Genomic DNA, 16,850 nt, shown 5'->3' with positions numbered 1-16,850 from the left:
CGCCTTGCTAGGTCGTAGCCAATGACGTAGCTGAAGGCTATGCTAACTATCGTCTCTGCAAATGAGAGCGTATTGGTCAGTGTAGCATCGCTAGCAAAGTCGGCTGTACAACTGGGGCGAGTACTAGGACGTCTCTCTAGACCTGCCGTGTGGCGGCGCTCGGTCTGCAATTACTGACAGTGGCGACACGCGGGTCCGACGTATACTAATGGACCACGGCCGATTTAAAGGCTACCATCTAGCAAGTGTGGTGTCTGGTGGTGACACCACACATAACTTATGGAAAATGCATTTACCACTGACTGCAAGTGTCAGATTTGTGATGACTCTCAAAATACATGAAAACACATGAGTGTACAAAGGGCAGGCAAGAAAAATAGTCAATACAATATGATGTACTGTAATGTTGTGCATGTATCTTTAACAGTTATCTGTTAGTTTATTTAAGAACATGCTTATGATGGATGCCACTCCTTGGTTAATATTGTGTAAGTTGCTTTGCTGCATGAAAATGATTACCATATATCCTGTTTCTTTGTCTAGGCCTATGGCTGGTAAAGGAACACACTTACAGCATATTTTGTTGTATTCATAATGGTTTGTACATTCACAGGAGGAAACTTTGAATGCAATCTAATTAAAAGACTGATTTATGGGGTAGTCTTCTTTCAGACGTACAAACAGATTGCCACGAACCAACGTATCTTAGATTACAGGGTATGCTACAGATTATTTACTACCTCAGCACATATTCTGTGGGATGGTGGTGGGCACTATCACACACTAGCAATATTTTGTAGGATAAGAGAAAGGCAAAAACAGTTTTTGTAGATACCAGTAATTAACTGTTTTTTCTTTGCATGTAGCTTATTCCATAGCTTATAATCTTTGGTGACGTAATTTTTTATTTCTTCCTCTTGGGAGTCAGTGTGGTATTGACAGTGCATCCCGCTGTCCCACCCCCCAAGGAAAAAGGAGGAGCAAGAGAAAGTTGTTAAGTTAAAGAATCAATTTTGTATTCTCATTATGGTGCAAAGTGTCTGTTCAGTCATGAGGTAAAATTATATACTTTAGTTGGAGATTAAATGTGTTATCTTAAGAAAAGGAATTTTACAGAATCAAGCAGAACACTTAGAAATGACAATAGGCTAAACACGTTTCTTGTGATCACCATGGATGGCAATGTGTGCTCTGCAATGTGGTGCCATTCTGCCCCCACATTTGGTATGTAGTTCTTATGGTAGGTCTTTCCATTCATCAGCATTATCGATAATTGCAGGACAGTTGACTGTGGATGTGGATGCGCTGCAGTATGTCTCCCCAACACACCCACCCATGCTACATGGGAATTAAAGCAGGGGAATGGGCAAGCTGTCCCACTGGTCAAATATCTTCTCACACCTACAGCTCTTGCACCTGCGCTGTTAGATGCAGTCCTGCAGTGTCTTCCATAAAAATGAAGTCAGGGCCAAATGCACTCTTCGAGAGGCAGGTGTACAGAAGGAGTAGTGCCACAAAGATGTTGACCTGTAAGTGAACTGTGTTCAATGATTAGCAGGCAGTATGCCCATGCAACATTATCACTGTCAACGCCCTAAATCCTTGACCACCAAATTGATCATGTTCAACAATATTCCTGTATGCAATATGTGTGACCTCTTGGTGAGAGCACTAGTGCATCTCACCAACATTGCCTGACATAATCATTTTGGTAGTCTAGTTGTCAGGATGTAAAAGGCCCAATGTTGCAAGGTCATACTGCCTTCAAATCTTCGAACACAGTATACTGACCAGACAACACCATTGCGACACAGTACTTCTACCCAGTGTTTGCTTTTTCAGGAGTGCATTCGGCTGTGACTTCATTTTCATGGATGGCAATGCCTGACTGCACCGAACAGTGCATGTGGAGATCTTGGAATGCAAGGATATCTGACGAATGGACTATCCTGTATGTTCCCCTGACTTAGAACCTATCGAACATGTTGGGGAGATGCTCATTGGTGCATGTGACTATGCTGCATTGCATTTAGCTGTTGTTAAATGCACTGGTGGAGAAATTGAACACTGTACACAGGAACTCTTTACCAACCTTGTGCCAAAATGGCTGCACATTGCAGATCATGCATTGTCATTCTTGATCACACACCCTTTTAAGAACCATGTTCTGTCTTTTGTAAGCCAGAGGACATTCATAAATCATGGCCACTTCAGTGCACTTATTTTCTTTGAATGAAAGCATCATTTCTGTTTGTCAGTTTCTCATTCAGTTGCCTTCTGTAAAATATTTAAATACTTATTTGTATGTACAGTTTCTCTGAGCTATGTTACTTGGCTGTGACACCATGCAAAAGTTTCTTTTGTCCTTATATTTTTCAAGCCAGTGTAATTTGAATGTATTGGCCTATGAGCTTCCACCAACCTGTTGCTGTTTACTGTGGCACGAAGCTAATGTGTGGCATGTGTTCTACAATCTGATGCGTGTACAACATGACCACCATCGTGAGATAAGTAAATGGAGACCCAGGTTCCTATCGAAATCCCCATGCTTTCAGTGACTTATTTCTCTTACTGATCCACTGCTGCTATCAATCTGCTGTGTTGTTAACATGAGGTTGTTCTCTAGACATTGTGTTGCATTGTAGATCAGGCGCAAGGGAGGTGCCAGATTTCTTGCTGTTATTGATTTGTTAAAGATAACATTTCCTAACACCCAGTGGGTGAATGCCAGGGAAAAGCAATGTCAAAGTTAGTCTGTCACACTCCAACATAAGCCAGCTCAAAAGAACTTTCTGGAATTCTACAAGAAAAACAGCTTCTATCAAAATTTATATTAATTCAAAGTATATGTATCACCTACTAGGTATTGTATAACACAGTGCTGAGTTGCTATTATTTGAAACAGGTACCACATAACTCCATTATGAACGCTTCATTAATGCAATGAAATGTTAATGTTTAGTGGAGATTATTTTACATTGGGTTTGATTCCAGCATCAAACTGTGTGTGATTAGGCTTGCTAGGAACACTGTTAATGTTAAAAAATATTGTGTTTCATGTTATAATAATGGAATTTGTTGATAACCAAGGCAGCATCTCGTGTAGAAATAAAGTAGTTTTAATTATGAAAAATTTAAATTAAAGAACATGAATGTTTTGCCAGTAGGACTGATATTTTGTTAAATTTATGTACTGTAATGTTATTGTATGAACAATTATCCATACAATAAATGTCATGTCTCATAAAGGGTGCAAAACTAAATTTTGTTGTTGATAAAGATACATTCAAGTTGTTGGTTGACTGTTCACTTTGTGCTAAATAAATATATCTGAATGAAGTAAGGAGGTCCATAGAGGAAGAATCATCCTACAGATGAAAATCAAGTGGTGCCTTGGTAATACTTGATTTGAGTGTTGTGGAAAATGTGTGGAATCATGTTCCACTGATAAGATGTATCCCATGAAAACATTTTCAAAAAACAACGATAAGCCCATTCTGTATTACAAATTGATCAGTCTTCATATGCTTTCAGTATATTGAAATATAAACCTAATAATATCATCATTCCTGATAAAGCATTAGCAACATATTATTTTTGCAAAGAGTATAATTTTTCACTATAGAACAAGTTTATGAAAGATGCACACCTTCACTTGCAAAAACCCAACTACTGCTCTTATTGGTAAAGAGTATACAATACACTTTACATATTCCCATATTGAAAACCTAGAGGTGAGTTCAGGAACCACACTTATGAGGAAGTTGACTTCTACTCCTGTTTACTCTCAGACTGAAAGCAATACAATATTTGGATTGGGGACTGAACAAACTATAGTGTGTTGAAAGATGAGAGTGATTAAATTAGTTAAAGCTAGGAATTTGGAATAATAATGTTAGTTAAAAAATGGAGTATTAGGAGCCTGAATTTGTGTATGTTACACTCAGTTGTGCAGTTCAGTGCTATGATACTGTGGCATAATTGGTCGGTGGAGTGTCGAGTACAGTTACAAAGGATAATGCTGTGTCAACAGCCAGTTCACCATACAGGAGAAGACAAGAGAAGAAGCAGCTCACTGCAAGCCGGGGCACCAACATCGAGGCAGTAATTGGATCAGATAGGCCAGCCGAGCAACACCAGAATATTCCCCTGACCTACTGGGAAAGAAAAAAAGCAGACCAGCAAAAGAAAGCCACATTTAAGGACCGGCAGCCCGCTCATCAACATCACCTGTCTTGAGGTGTTTGAGTGACACAGAGCCGTGTTACTTACCACCACCACCAGTTCAGAGTTGTAACTGCAATCACAATCATTGTAATAGTCACTGTCATAATGCAGGTAGTTTCCCAGGAGGTGCCAGAGTGACTCCACTGCCATAACTATCCTGCCTTAATTATCTTCGGACACTGTCTTTGGAGCCATTGCTTGGGGTGCTTTGTGATAATGCACTGTTGGCATTATCCTGGATGCTGCTTGCTTGAACACCATGACTGGGGCAGGGCCAGGGACCCTGGGGTCCATTCACAGCAGAGTGTCGGTGCTGGGGATGTCTGCTGAGACAGGGCACTGATCTGTCCTGCCACACCCCCCCAGTTGCCAGCACGACTGAGTCCCACAGTGAGTGGTTCCAGCTGCAGCAAAATGTCCTGGAAGGCTGGAGTGCCACTGGCAATGCAGCAGATTCAAGTTATGCCAATGCAATTACAGATGCAGCAGCCGGCGCGTGTGTTAACATCCACCAGTCACCTCTGTCACCACCAAAAATATTACGAATGGAAGCAACCCTCGCCTAAAGTGCCCACAACCAATATATTGCTGTTTATTAATAAATGTTGCTATTTTGACATCAGGAGACATCCATGGACACATTCCCATCATCTTCCTCACACCCAGCAGAAAAACCAGCAGTGGAGTTCAGTGCCTTTTAAAACTGCCCAATTACACTGGTATAGATGTGGCCATTGACAAAGCACCTTACACTAGGTATCTAATAAACATATGTTTTGGAACTGCTGTAAGCATTTGCTACACAAGGAATATTAGTTTTTGTCAAACTATACCGAAAATACTGCATCTAGGAATTACTGTAACTTCAGACAGTGATTGCATTCGCTACTGTGGTACTGTGTCACAGGAGAGAGAGGCAGGCTGATTGATGAGCAAATTTACTTGCATAGAAGCATTTGACGTGCATAGTATTTTCTGGTGGTAATAAATATGGAAAAAAGGCATGTTAGTATAAAACTGTATAGTGTACATCATTTGCACAATTTCTGTAAATCAGTTTACAGCTTTTCTACAAGACTGATCAAGAGTCAGAGGGCTTAACAGATAATGCAGGTACGCACTAGTCATACCTCTGGAACACTTGGGGTACCAAAATCAGCATAATCCACATATCAGTTCCTAGTAGGGAAACAATCAGTGATTTTAAAAAACTGTTAGGGATGCAGGTGTGGAAGGAGCTATATGTAAGCACAACTCTAAAACACGCACAGAAATTTATAACACACTATGTACTAAAGAACATACTGTTGGGATAAGATGAATGCAACTCTATACAATGGTGTAGAAGAAACTGTATATGCAAGACATTTTCCCATGCTTTATTCTTCTGGAAACATCATTCACCTTCCTAAATCTAGCTTGTGTGTGTGTGTGTGTGTGTGTGTGTGAGTGTGTGTGTGTGTGTGTGTGTGTGTGTGTGTGTGTGTGTGCCATTTTGTGTTGTGCATATGGAGGCAGCAAGTAACATATCAACTAGCCATAGTCCAGCAGTGTATATGTAGTGAATCACCTTCCTGAATTAGCAACTGTTTGCAATCTCTTGGTTTTAGAAGGAATGTATAAATCATTTCTTTAATGAGCTGCATGAATTGTGTCCCTTTGTTCACCTAATGCACCTCTGTTAGCTTCCATATGGCAGGCTCACTCCTCAGGAAAAAAATATTATTTCCATACTTTGAACCTCTGGAGGCACACATTACATTTTAAAGTGAAGGCCTTCTCGAACATGTTTGCATAGCCTGAGGTTTGACAAGCTATGAGAACTTCTATACAATTAATGTAGGTAGTTCACATACTTTGAAATTGTGTGGGTTGGCAACTGCAGATTTACTTTGTGAGAAATACCATATAATGAATGGCCTGTCTTATCGTAGACATAACTAACAAGCATCTTTTATGGTAAGATAATTTTCTGAAAGTGGACATTATTGAGACACATCTGTCTGTTTAGACTATTCACTGCTGGCAGTTATCATGCACAGTACCTACATAACACATCAATTTGTCATCTGCATTAGAAGGATTTTACTTAGCCTATACTGCTACAAAATTTGAAAAATATTGTAATTGTTTCCAAGTATAATAATTTAAAAAATACTTAAAAATCCTTCTCAGACATTTCTGAGATTGAACATACAGTAATTTCAAGCCAAAAATTTATAAACTACAAGCTTTCGCTTATGGAAGAAATTGTCTGACAATCTCAACATGTAATTCACAGCCAACTATGTTTAGAGAAAATCACAACATCAGATTTAGGTAAGAGAACGTTACAAAAATACTATTGCAATTAGAGCCACATAATGAGGACAGATTATCTGCATTAATTGCCACCAGCTAATGTCCCCACAACACAGACATATTACAAAACTGTACACTGCAATGTGTAAAAGCTCCCATTTAAGTAGCAGGGTACTTTTGAAAGAACAATATGACCATACTAAAAATAACATGTGGCATGAGATCATACTTTGTAGTCTAAAAAGACACATCAGGCCATTGGAATTTGGTAAGGGTCAATTGTTACTTCTAAAGCATTTTTTAAATGGCAGGATCCTCAGCCACTGTCAAACTGTGTGTCATCAGTTTCTGACTTTTGCTAATCACAGGTCACACATTATACCAAGCTTTCTATTTCAATTGACAAAACAACTGTACATTACATGATATTTCCAGGGGAGCCACATGGGATCAACCAAATTTAACAGTGAAGGACTAATTCCAACTGCACGATTTCATACAGTTGTAGGCTTACACCTTCTGACACATATTAATCTTCTTCATGTTGGATTCCTTGGGGAATTTTGTCCTACATATGAATCGGACTTCAAGTGGTCCCCCACTTAGAAACATAAAATACTGACACCTCGATTATTTGAAAGCAGTTATCATCCTTGTGTCTCCTCTACCTGCACTAGCCACCAACACAATTGTGCAACCATTTACTAATTACAATAACATGACAACAACAAAAACTGAAGACAGGCAGTGACTCATCTGTGGGCAACTGATTTGTTGTGCACAGACACACACAAAGATTTGATGTCTCAAGATTTTTAGCTACAGATATTTTTGTAGCATGTGTGTTCTAGTGGAGATTTACACATGCACACTGAGATAGAAACATGAAGCTACCTGTTTTATGTGACAAGAACAGGAACAGAATCACAGGTTGCAAGAAGGCAGCACAAAATCATTGAAGCTGACTGTGCCCAAGTACTGTAACAATGGAAAATTGTACTGAAATGCAGGAGGATCTGCAGCGAATTGCCGCATGGTGCAGGGAATGGCAATTCAATCTCAGTGTAGACAAGTTTAATGTGCTACAAATACATAGAAAGATAGATCCCTTATCATTTAGCTACAAAATAGCAGGTCAGCAACTGGAAGCAGTTAATTCCATAAATTACCTGGCTGTACTAAAGTAAGTAACACATCAGAGCAGAAGTAAAGTTATCCGAAGCAGAATGGCACTGAATGTGGAACAGTTATTATAGACCTACTGATTGTACTTTGTGACATGTAATTAATACACTGACTGCTTAGAAGCTGCTGCCTTCACTTAGTTACAACTGCAGGACACGGTTAGGCCTAAAGCGGGAAACCCTACTAATCTAAACTTTTACAGCCCTTAACTGTTATCCTTTATAGAAACATCTTGTTTTGTACACCATAGCCAAGGTTAGAGATTTTGTTATTGGTCAGATTTATATGGAAGACTGGAACACAGCGGTGTTTATACATGATAGCACTGCTACTGAAATATCCCACAACTCTGACAAGGAAACACAAAATTACAGGAGTAACTCCTTTGTTGCCATAGTGTTATATCAAATCTTTATAAATGTTTTGCTACATCAAAACATAGCATTCCCCGCCATTTATGCTGATATGTACACATTTTCACCATTTAATGTAGTGCCTACATAGATTTTTATGTTTTCTGCAAGTGTCCATATCATTTTAGTGTTGGGAATTAGGATCTTTTGATTTTCGCTATCATCTGATAAACTAGTTATGTTTTTTACTTCAGTTATTGAATTACATCAACATGGACTAACGTGGATGAATCTTTGTTTGATAAAAATACTAAAATTTATGAAGAAGTGTTTTGACCACTTTTCATATATAAAAAAGAAATCGTGGCCACTTACTATGGAAAATATTAACAAAGCCATGAAAGTTTTAAATCTCGTATCATATAGTTTGTCCTAAGTCTGACTAGTAGCTGGCTGCTCTAAATTTATTGTCTGTGATGTTACTTTGCTGCAAGCTTGCCTGGCTACCATATCTAAGACCTGAATTATAATTCCTCATCTGAGATTTCAAATGCATTCATGTAGGTTGTGGGAAACAGAACATGCTACTCTGTCCCCATTCCACAATCATGCCTGCCATCCCATCTTTATTATGTATATGTACTACCTGTACCTACTAGACCTCTATACTGAAATACATTTTTCTGGATAATAAACTGTAGCTTTTCGCAGCTGATCTCTTCAGTTCACCAGGCACACTAGAGATCTGTGTCCTTCAAGTGAATCTGGCACCCCTCGTCTCACGCTAGCTGACTTACAACCTGTGTTCAGCTTTATGTGGCAGCACAGTGCTCCTAAACTTTAGCTTAATATGAGTGCTTCTATGGAAACGACAGGATTTTCTTTTGGGATACGAGTATCTCCTTTCCGAAGCACTATTCCTTATTTACTGCATACCTCGCTCCCTCACATTGACGAATTAACACAGAAATTGCGTCGCTATGAAATACTATGGGTTATATGACATCTCCTTCTAAATCGAGTAACGTTTCTATGGAAACGACAGGATTTTCTTTTGGGATACGAGTATGTCCCTTCCCATGCACTATTCCTTCTTTACTGCAACCCTCGCTGCCTCACATTGACGAACTAACACAGAAATTGTGTCTCTATGAAATACTATGGGTTCTATGACTTCCCCTTCTAAATCGAGTAACGTTTCTATGGAAACGACAGGATTTTCTTTTGGGATACGAGTATGTCCTTTCCCATGCACTATTCCTTCTTTACTGCAACCCTCGCTGCCTCACATTGACGAACTAACACAGAAATTGTGTCTCTATGAAATACTATGGGTTCTATGACTTCCCCTTCTAAATCGAGTAACGTTTCTATGGAAACGACAGGATTTTCCTTTGGGATACGAGTATCTCCTTTCCGATGCACTATTCCTTCTTTACTGCATCCCTCACTCCATCACATTGACGAATTAACACAGAAATTGCGTCGCTATGAAATACTATGGGTTCTATGACATCTCCTTCTAAATCGAGTAACGTTTCTATGGAAACGACAGGATTTTCTTTTGGGATACGACTATCTCCTTTCGATGCACTATTCCTTCTTTACTGCATTACTCGCACCCTCACATTGACGAATTATAACAGAAATTGCGTCGCTATGAAATACTATGTGTTCTGTGACATCTCCTTCTAAATCGAGTAACGTTTCTATGGAAACGACAGGATTTTCCGTTGGGATACGAGTATCTCCTTTCCGAGGCATATTCCTTCTTTACTGCATCCCTCACTCCATCACATTGACGAATTAACACAGAAATTGCGTCGCTATGAAATACTATGGGTTCTATGACATCTCCTTCTAAATCGAGGAATGTTTCTATGGAAACGATAGGATTTTCTTTTCGGATACGAGTATGTCCTTTCCGATGCACTATTCCTTCTTTGCTGCATCCCTCGCTCGCCCACATTGACGAATTAACAAAGAAATTGCGTCGCTATGAAATACTATGGGTTCTATGACATCTCCTTCTAAATCGAGTAACGCTTCTATGGAAACGACAGGATTTTCTTTTGGGGTACGAGTATCTCCTTTCCGATGCACTATTCCTTCTTTACTGCATCCCACGCTTCCTCACATTGACGAATTAACACAGAAATTGCGTCGCAATGAAATACTATGGGTTCTATGACATCTCCTTCTAAATCGAGTAACGTTTCTATGGAAACGACAGGATTTTCTTTGGGGTACGAGTATCTCCTTTCCGATGCACTATTCCTTCTTTACTGCATCCCACGCTTCCTCACATTGACGAATTAACACAGAAATTGCGTCGCAATGAAATACTATGGGTTCTATGACATCTCCTTCTAAATCGAGTAACGTTTCTATGGAAACGACAGGATTTTCTTTTGGGATACGAGTATGTCCTTTCCGAGGCATATTCCTTACTTACTGCATCCCCCGCTGCCTCACATTGACTAATTAACACAGAAATTGCGTCTATATGAAATACTATGTGTTCTATGACTTCTCCTCCTAAATCGAGTAACGTTTCTATGGAAAGGACAGGATTTTCTTTGGGATGGTAGTATCTCCTTTCCGATGTACTATTCCTTCTTTACTGCATCCCTCGCTCCCTCACATTGACGAATTAACACAGAAATTGCGTCTCTATGACATACTATGGGTTCTATTACATCTCCTTCTAAATCGAGTAACGGTTCTATGGAAACGACAGGATTTTCTTTGGGATGCTAGTATCTCCTTTCCGAGGCATATTCCTTCCTTACTGCATCCCCCGCTCCCTCACATTGACTAATTAACACAGAAATTGCGTCGATATGAAATACTATGTGTTCTATGACTTCTCCTCCTAAATCGAGTAACGTTTCTATGGAAAGGACAGGATTTTCTTGTGGGATACGAGTATCTCCTTTCCGATGTACTATTCCTTCTTTACTGCATCCCTCGCTCCCTCACATTGACGAATTAACACAGAAATTGCGTCTCTATGACATACTATGGGTTCTATGACATCTCCTTCTAAATCGAGTAACGTTTCTATGGAAACGACAGGATTTTCTATGGGATGCTAGTATCTCCTTTGCGATGCACTATTCCACCTTTACTGCATCCCTCGCTCCCTCACATTGACGAATTAACACAGAAATTGCGTCTCTATGACATACTATGGGTTCTATGACATCTCCTTCTAAATCGAGTAACGTTTCTATGGAAACGACAGGATTTTCTTGTGGGATACGAGTATCTCTTTTCCGATGTACTATTCCTTCTTTACTGCATCCCTCGCTCCCTCATATTGACGAATTAACACAGAAATTGCGTCTCTATGACATACTATGGGTTCTATGACATCTCCTTCTATATCGAGTAACGTTTCTATGGAAAGGACAGGATTTTCTTGTGGGATACGATTATCTCCTTTGCGATGCACTATTCCTTCTTTACTGCAACTCTCGCTGCCTCACATTGACGAATTAACACAGAAATTGCGTCTCTATGACATACTATGGGTTCTATGACATCTTCTAAATCGAGTAACGTTTCTATGGAAAGGACAGGATTTTCTTGTGGGATACGAGTATCTCTTTTCCGATGTACTATTCCTTCTTTACTGCATCCCTCGCTCCCTCATATTGACGATTTAACACAGAAATTGCGTCTCTATGACATACTATGGGTTCTATGACATCTCCTTTTAAATCGAGTAACGTTTCTATGGAAACGACAGGATTTTCTTGTGGGATACGAATACCTCCTTTCCGATGTACTATTCCTTCTTTACTGCATCCCTCGCTCCCTCATATTGACGAATTAACACAGAAATTACGTCTCTATGACATACTATGGGTTCTATGACTTCTCCTTCTAAATCGAGTAACGTTTCTATGGAAAGGACAGGATTTTCTTGTGGGATACGAGTATCTCCTTTGCGATGCACTATTCCTTCTTTACTGCAACCCTCGCTCCCTCACATTGACGAATTAACACAGAAATTGCGTCTCTATGACATACTATGGGTTCTATGACATCTCCTTCTAAATCGAGTAACGTTTCTATGGAAACAACAGGATTTTCTTTGGGATGCTAGTATCTCCTTTGCGATGCACTAATCCACCTTTACTGCATCCCTCGCTCCCTCACATTGACGAAATAACACAGAAATTGCGTCTCTATGACATACTATGGGTTTTATGACATCTCCTTCTAAATCGAGTAACGTTTCTATGGAAACGACAGGATTTTCTTGTGGGATACGAGTATCTCCTTTCCGATGTACTATTCCTTCTTTACTGCATCCCTCGCTCACTCACATTGACGAATTAACACAGAAATTGCGTCTCTATGACATACTATGGGTTCTAAGACATCTCCTTCTAAATCGAGTAACGTTTCTATGGAAACGACAGGATTTTTTTTTTGGGATGCTAGTATCTCCTTTGCGATGCACTATTCCACCTTTACTGCATCCCTCGCTCCCTCACATTGACGAATTAACACAGAAATTGCGTCTCTATGACATACTATGGGTTCTATGACATCTCCTTCTAAATCGAGTAACGTTTCTGTGGAAACGACAATATTTTCTTGTAGGTTACGAGTATATCCTTTCCGATGTACTATTCCTTCATTACTGCATCCCTCGCTCCCTCACATTTACGAATTAACACAGAAATTGCGTCTCTATGACATACTATGTGTTCTATGACATCTCCTTCTAAATCGAGTAACGTTTCTATGGAAAGGACAGGATTTTCTTTGGGATGGTAGTATCTCCTTTGCCATTCACTATTCCATCTTTACTGCATCCCTCGCTCCCTCACATTGACGAATTAACACAGAAATTGCGTCTCTATAAAATACTATGGGTTCTATGACATCTCCTTCTAAATCGAGTAACGTTTCTACGGAAACGACAGGATTTTCTTGTGGGATACGAGTATCTCCTTTCCGATGTACTATTCCTTCTTTACTACATCCCTCGCTCCCTCACATTGACGAATTAACACAGAAATTGCGTCGCTATGAAATACTATGGGTTCTATGACATCTCCTTCTAAATCGAGTAACGTTTCTATGGAAACGACAGGATTTTCTTGTGTGATACGAGTATCTCCTTTCCGATGTACTATTCCTTCTTTACTGCAACTCTCGCTGCCTCACATTGACGAATTAACACAGAAATTGCGTCTCTATGACATACTATGGGTTCTATGACATCTCCTTCTAAATCGAGTAACGTTTCTATGGAAACGACAGGATTTTTTGTGGGATACGAGTATCTCTTTTCCGATGTACTATTCCTTCTTTACTGCATCCCTCACTCCCTCATATTGACGAATTAACACAGAAATTGCGTCTCTATGACATACTATGAGTTCTATGACATCTCCTTCTAAATCGAGTAACGTTTCTAAGGAAACGACAGGATTTTCTTTGGGATACGAGTGTATCCTTTACGATGTACTATTCCTTCTTTACTGCATCCCTCGCTCTCTCACATTGACGAATTAACACAGAAATTACGTCTCTATGACATACTATGGGTTCTATGACTTCTCCTTCTAAATCGAGTAACGTTTCTATGGAAAGGACATGATTTTCTTGTGGGATACGTGTATCTCATTTCCGATGCACTATTCCTTCTTTACTGCAACCCTCGCTCCCTCACATTGACGAATTAACACAGAAATTGCGTCTCTATGACATACTATGTGTTCTATGACATCTCCTTCTAAATCGAGTAACGTTTCTATGGAAACGACAGGATTTTCTTTGGGATGCTAGTATCTCCTTTGCGATGCACTAATCCACCTTTACTGCATCCCTCGCTCCCTCACATTGACGAATTAACACAGAAATTGCGTCTCTATGACATACTATGGGTTCTATGACATCTCCTTCTAAATCGAGTAACGTTTCTATGGAAACGAAAGGATTTTCTTGTGGGATACGAGTATCTCCTTTCCGATGTACTATTCCTTCTTTACAGCATCCCTCGCTCCCTCACATTGACGAATTAACACAGAAATTGCGTCTCTATGACATACTATGGGTTCTAAGACATCTCCTTCTAAATCGAGTAACGTTTCTATGGAAACGACAGGATTTTCTTTGGGATGCTAGTATCTCCTTTGCGATGCACTATTCCTTCTTTACTGCATCCCTCGCTCCCTCACATTGACGAATTAACACAGAAATTGCGTCTCTATGACATACTATGGGTTCTATGACATCTCCTTCTAAATCGAGTAACGTTTCTGTGGAAACGACAATATTTTCTTGTAGGTTACGAGTATGTCCTTTCCGATGTACTATTCCTTCATTACTGCATCCCTCGCTCCCTCACATTGACGAATTAACACAGAAATTGCGTCTCTATGACATACTATGTGTTCTATGACATCTCCTTCTAAATCGAGTAACGTTTCTATGGAAAGGACAGGATTTTCTTTGGGATGTTAGTATCTCCTTTGCCATTCACTATTCCACCTTTACTGCATCACTCGCTCCCTCACATTGACGAATTAACACAGAAATTGCGTCTCTATGAAATACTATGGGTTCTATGACGTCTCCTTCTAAATCGAGTAACGTTTCTATGGAAACGACAGGATTTTCTTTTGGGATACGACTATCTCCTTTCGATGCACTATTCCTTCTTTACTGCATTACTCGCACCCTCACATTGACGAATTATAACAGAAATTGCGTCGCTATGAAATACTATGTGTTCTATGACATCTCCTTCTAAATCGAGTAACGTTTCTACGGAAACGACAGGATTTTCTTGTGGGATACGAGTATCTCCTTTCCGATGTACTATTCCTTCTTTACTGCATCCCTCGCTCCCTCACATTGACGAATTAACACAGAAATTGCGTCGCTATGAAATACTATGGGTTCTATGACATCTCCTTCTAAATCGAGTAACGTTTCTATGGAAACTACAGGATTTTCTTGTGGGATACGAGTATCTCCTTTCCGATGTACTGTTCCTTCTTTACTGCAACTCTCGCTGCCTCACATTGACGAATTAACACACAAATTGCGTCTCTATGACATACTATGGGTTCTATGACATCTCCTTCTAAATCGAGTAACGTTTCTATGGAAACGACAGGATTTTCTTGTGGGATTCGAGTATCTCCTTTCCGATGTACTATTCCTTCTTTACAGCATCCCTCGCTCCCTCACATTGACGAATTAACACAGAAATTGCGTCTCTATGACATACTATGGGTTCTAAGACATCTCCTTCTAAATCGAGTAACGTTTCTATGGAAACGACAGGATTTTCTTGTGGGATACGAGTATCTCCTTTCCGATGTACTATTCCTTCTTTACAGCATCCCTCGCTCCCTCACATTGACGAATTAACACAGAAATTGCGTCTCTATGACATACTATGGGTTCTAAGACATCTCCTTCTAAATCGAGTAACGTTTCTATGGAAACGACAGGATTTTCTTTGGGATGCTAGTATCTCCTTTCCGAGGCATATTCCTTCCTTACTGCATCCCCCGCTCCCTCACATTGACTAATTAACACAGAAATTGCGTCGATATGAAATACTATGTGTTCTATGACTTCTCCTCCTAAATCGAGTAACGTTTCTATGGAAAGGACAGGATTTTCTTGTGGGATACGAGTATCTCCTTTCCGATGTACTATTCCTTCTTTACTGCATCCCTCGCTCCCTCACATTGACGAATTAACACAGAAATTCCGTCTCTATGACATACTATGGGTTCTATGACATCTCCTTCTAAATCGAGTAACGTTTCTATGGAAACGACAGGATTTTCTTTGGGATGCTAGTATCTCCTTTGCGATGCACTATTCCACCTTTACTGCATCCCTCGCTCCCTCACATTGACGAATTAACACAGAAATTGCGTCTCTATGACATACTATGGGTTCTATGACATCTCCTTCTAAATCGAGTAACGTTTCTATGGAAACGACAGGATTTTCTGGTGGGATACGAGTATCTCTTTTCCGATGTACTATTCCTTCTTTACTGCATCCCTCGCTCCCTCATATTGACGAATTAACACAGAAATTGCGTCTCTATGACATACTATGGGTTCTATGACATCTCCTTCTATATCGAGTAACGTTTCTATGGAAAGGACAGGATTTTCTTGTGGGATACGATTATCTCCTTTGCGATGCACTATTCCTTCTTTACTGCAACTCTCGCTGCCTCACATTGACGAATTAACACAGAAATTGCGTCTCTATGACATACTATGGGTTCTATGACATCTTCTAAATCGAGTAACGTTTCTATGGAAAGGACAGGATTTTCTTGTGGGATACGAGTATCTCTTTTCCGATGTACTATTCCTTCTTTACTGCATCCCTCGCTCCCTCATATTGACGATTTAACACAGAAATTGCGTCTCTATGACATACTATGGGTTCTATGACATCTCCTTTTAAATCGAGTAACGTTTCTATGGAAACGACAGGATTTTCTTGTGGGATACGAATACCTCCTTTCCGATGTACTATTCCTTCTTTACTGCATCCCTCGCTCCCTCATATTGACGAATTAACACAGAAATTACGTCTCTATGACATACTATGGGTTCTATGACTTATCCTTCTAAATCGAGTAACGTTTCTATGGAAAGGACATGATTTTCTTGTGGGATACGAGTATCTCCTTTGCGATGCACTATTCCTTCTTTACTGCAACCCTCGCTCCCTCACATTGACGAATTAACACAGAAATTGCGTCTCTATGACATA

This window comes from Schistocerca nitens, chromosome 5, assembly GCF_023898315.1.
Source record: "Schistocerca nitens isolate TAMUIC-IGC-003100 chromosome 5, iqSchNite1.1, whole genome shotgun sequence".
NCBI classification, from domain to species: Eukaryota; Metazoa; Arthropoda; class Insecta; order Orthoptera; family Acrididae; genus Schistocerca; species Schistocerca nitens.
Note: the sequence above shows the minus strand (reverse complement) of the source record.